The sequence below is a fragment of the Eptesicus fuscus genome, chromosome 1 (genome assembly GCF_027574615.1).
Source record: "Eptesicus fuscus isolate TK198812 chromosome 1, DD_ASM_mEF_20220401, whole genome shotgun sequence".
NCBI lineage: Eukaryota > Metazoa > Chordata > Mammalia > Chiroptera > Vespertilionidae > Eptesicus > Eptesicus fuscus.
Genome location: NC_072473.1, coordinates 85,184,639 through 85,189,765, shown reverse-complemented (window position 1 = coordinate 85,189,765; position 5,127 = coordinate 85,184,639).

Here is a 5,127-nt window from a genome sequence, read left to right as displayed (position 1 = left end):
TGAAGACTTAAACATAAAATCTGATACCACAAAACTCCTAAAAGTAAACATGTGAAATTATCTCCCTGACATGGAACTGGACAATAATTTTTTGGCTATGACATCAAAAGTAAAAACAAAAAACAAAAAGTGGGACTACATCAAACTAAAAAGCTTATGTACAACAAAAGAACAATCAACAAAATGAAAATACCACCTACTGAATGAGAGAAAATACTTGCAAATCATATTTCAGAGAAGGGGTTTATAACTAAAATATATAAAGAACTCATACAACTCAATAACAAAAAAAAGGCAATTAAAAATGGGCAGAGGAACTGAATAGATGTTTGTGCAAAGAAAATATTCAAATGCCTAACAGATATATGAAAAAGTGCTCAACGTCACTAATCATCATGGAATTGCAAATTAAAACTACAATGTGGTATCATCTGTTAAAATTGCTATTACATAAAGACAAGAGATAAGTGCTGGGGGAGTATGTAGAGAAAAGGAAACCCCTGTACACTGTTGGTGGGAATGTAAATTGTTACATCCACTATGGAAAATGTATCAAGGTCCCCCTGCCCCAAATTAAAAATAGAGATACCATAAGATCCAGAAATTCAATTATGTGTATTTATCCAAAGTAAATGAAAACAGGATATTTAAGAGATATAGGCATTCCTATGTTTACTGAAGCATTATTCTCCTTAGGGAAGATATGAAAACAGCCTAAGGATCCATCAAAAGATGAATGGATAAAGAAGTTTCATATATATATATATATATATATATATATATATATATATATATATATAGAGAGAGAGAGAGAGAGAGAGAGAGAGAGAGAGACCTCTATTTATCTATATATCTACATACACACAAAGATACACACAATAGGACTATTATTCAGCTATTTAGCCATGAGAAAAAAGGAGATCCTACCATTTGTGAAAACATGAATGGGCCTTGAGGGTATTATGCAAAGTGAGATAAGTCAGAGATGGACTAATGCTGTATGATCTCATTTATGTGGAATATAAATAAGCTGAACTGGTAAAAACAGAGTAGAATGGTGATTACCAGAGGCTGAGGTGGGGTGGATGGAGGATGTGAGAATATGTTAAAAGAACAAACTTGTAAGTAAGTAAACTAATCTTATATAATAAAAATATAATATGCAAATTGAACAGCGGAATGACCAGCAGAACAACTGGTTGCTATGACACACATTCCTGCATTGAGCGTCTGCCCCACAAGAGGGAGGCTACCACGACAGCAGCGATCTGGGGCAGGAGGAGAGGGGGAGCCTCCCCCCAATCATCCCACAGATGGCCCTGATTGCCAGCCAGGGCTAGGGACCCTACCCTATATATTGGAAACAGTCTCTTAGATTTAAAACTTAAAACCTGGCAAGGCTACTCTAACACTGAATAAACAGGATGATGCAGCAATGATATGCATGGACTCTTGCACATTTTGTGGTTAGCCCTGATTCTGACACTTTAACTGTGAGACAAAGCCAATTACTTAACTTCTCTCTGCTTCAGTTTTTCCACATATAAGATGGGGAAAAAGGTACTACTGCCTCAGAAGGATCATGTTATGTACTACTTTTTATAATCAGGGCAAAAAAAATGTAGTTGCCCATACAACAGCAGGATGTCTTTCACCTGTATGAAAAATATGGTCACTGGTGTATGCAGCATCACGGATTGCGAGGGGGATGTCTGACTGCCAGTTTAGGCCCGACATCCCCCAAGGGGTCCTGGATTGCGAGACAACACAGGCTGGGCTGAGGGACCCCTCCCACTGCCCCCTGTGTGCAAATTTTGTGCACCAGGCCTCTAGTAAGTAAATAATCCTGTAGAGCTAATGCACAGCATATTGCTTGTAGTTAACAGTACTGATTATAAACTTCAAAGTTACTAAGAAACAAGATCTTAATTGTTCCCACCGAGGAAATGATAATCTTGTGATGTGATGGAAGTGTTAACTTACATTACAGTGGTTATCATATTGCAGTCTATAAGTGTATCAAATAAATATAACCTAAAACTTTCACAATATTATATGTCTATTATATTTCAATTTTATAAAAAGTGTAGCAAAACCCTAATAAGAATGCTGAAGTTCATACTTTATGGTGAAAACCTGAAAGCTTTTTCTCTAAGATCAAAAACAAGACAAGGATTCCCAACCATGCTACTCCTATCCTATATAATAAAACCTTAATATGCAAATCAACTAAACTACGGAACAACCAGTTGTTATGGCACACGCTGACCACCAGAGGGCAGACGCTTAACACAGGAGCCCCCTGGTGGTCAATGCGTTCCCACAGGGGGAGCACCACTCAGCCAGAGGTCGGGCTCACGGCTGGCGAGCGCCCGCTCCCCACTGTGAGAGGTGACTAGCGGCAGCAACTTGGGGGGGGGCTGGTGATGGTGATGGGGGATGGGGCCAGCCAGTGGGTGGCAACAGGCCTCCAGCTAAGATGGGTGCCAGTGGGGGGCCCCCCCAATTGCCCTGCCCAACGGTCGTCCCACAGATAGCCCTGATCGCCGGCCAGGCCTAGGGACCCTACCCTATATATTGGGAACAGTCTCTTAGATTTAAAACTTAAAACCTGGCAAGGCTACTCTAACACTGAATAAACAGGATGATGCAGCAATGATATGCATGGACTCATGCACATTTTGTGGTTAGCCCTGATTCTGACACTTTAACTGTGAGACAAAGCCAATTACTTAACTTCTCTCTGCTTCAGTTTTTCCACATATAAGATGGGGAAAAAGGTACTACTGCCTCAGAAGGATCATGTTATGTACTACTTTTTATAATCTGGGCAAAAAAAATGTAGCTGCCCATACAACAGCAAGATGCCTTTCACCTGTATGAAAAGTATGGTCACCGGTGCATGCAGCATCCTGGATTGAGAGAGGGATGTCCAACTGCCAGTTTAGGCCCAAGATCCCCCAAAGGGTCCTGGATTGCGAGAGGAAGCAAGTTGGGCTGAGGCACTCTTCTCCTCCCCGACCCCCCAGCCCCAGCTTCCCGTGCAACAATTTTGTGCACTGGGCCTCTAGTTCAATATAATATTGGAAGTCATAACCAGAGAAATTAGTCAAGAAAAATAAATAAAAGGCATCAAAATTGGAAAGGGAGAAGTAAAACTGTCTCTATTTACAGATCACATATTATATATAGAAAACCCTAAAGACTCAATCAAAAAGTTGTTAGAACTAATAAATGACTTCTGTAAAGTTTCAGGATACAAAATCAACACACAAATCTCTTTCATTTTTATACACTAATAACAAACTATAAGAATGAGAACCAAATAAACAATTATATTTACAATTGCATCAAAAGGAATAAAGTACCTAGAAATAAATTTAATCAGGGAAGTGAAAAATTGTATATTGAACACTACAAGACATTAATGAAATAAATTGAAGAAGACAAATAAATGGTAAGATATTCTGTGCTCATGGATTAAAAAAAATCAATATTGTTAAAATATCCATACTTCACAAAGCAATCTACAGATTCAAAGCAATCCCTATCAAAATTCCAATGGCAATTTTCAAAGATATCAAACAATCTTAAAATTGGCATGAAACCACACAAAAGAATTCCAAATAGTCAAAGCTATCTTGAGAAAGAAGAACACAGCTGGAGGCATCACACAATCTGATTTCAAACTATATTACAAAGCTATAGTAATTAAAACAGTATGGTATTGGTCTAAAAACAGACACATAGATCAATGAAACAGAACAGAAAGCCAAGAAATAAACCCACACATATACAGACAATTAAATTAAGACAAAGGAGCCAAAAATATAGAAGGAAAGGATGGTCTCTTCAATAAGTGGTGTTGGGGAAACAGAACATCCAAATGCAAAAGAATGAAGCTCAACCACCATTTCACACCATACACAAAAATTAACTCAAAATCAATTAAAGACATGAATGTAAGACGTGAAATCATAAAACTCTTAGAAGTGAACATAGGTGATAGTGCCCTGATGTAGCCTTGGCAATGATTTTTGAATTGAACACCAAATGCAAAAGCAACAAAAGGAAAAAAACATAAGCAACAGGACTGTAACATACTTAACAGCTTCTGCACTGCAAAGGAAACCAAGAAAATGAAAAGGCAGTCTACCAAATAGAAGAAGATATTTGCAAATCATATAAGGGGCTACTATACAAAATATGCAAAGAATTCATACAACTCATATAATATAAAAAACAATCAGATTAAAAATGGGAAGATCTGAATAAACATTTTCCAAAGAAGATATACAGATAGCCAACAGGTACATGAAAAGATGCTCAATATCATTATTTATCAGTACAATACCACAATGAGATATCATCTCACACCTGTTAGAAGGGCTATTATCAAAAAGACAAGAAATAATAAGCATTGGCAAGTATCTGCGAAGAGCCATGTCTTTAAAATGCCCCCCAAATTCACTGTTTTTTTTCTTTAATTTAGATCCAGCTATTTTTGTTGTATAAACACAATTTGGGTTGATGAAAGCCTTTGGTTTTCAGAGTTCTGAAAAAAAGTTGATTTTGAAAACTTTCACCTGTGTCTTCATGTCTTTTATGGAGAAAAAAAATCCATATTCCCCCTTCCTGAGGCCCGTGGATCATTATTTTTGATAATCTGTTTGGTGAAGTTTTTATATCTCTGGTTATTTTTAGTTCTAGACATCAGATTTGATTTAAAATTTGTTTTTCTTATATGTTTATCTGAGACTTTCCCTTTCAAGATGATTTCTCCTTACTTCATGAGACACGATTACAATAGCTACTGTATATTTTGTTTATAATTATAACATTTGGGTCATCTCAGGGTTAACGTTTGTTGATTATATTTTCCCTTGAGAATTTATCAGAATTTCCTGGACTTTGCATATTGAACAATTTTGGATCGTCTCTTGAGAATTTTAATATTATAAGATTGTGGGTCTTCATAAAAATCCTATTTAGATTTTTTTAAATTGTCAAGCCAATTCGGTTAGACCACAAGTTTCAACTTGCCTTCATTTGGCTGTGGTTCCAATCAATGTAAGCTAAGTTTCCAGAGCTTTAGCTGTATTATTTGGATCCACCCACTGTGTGCAC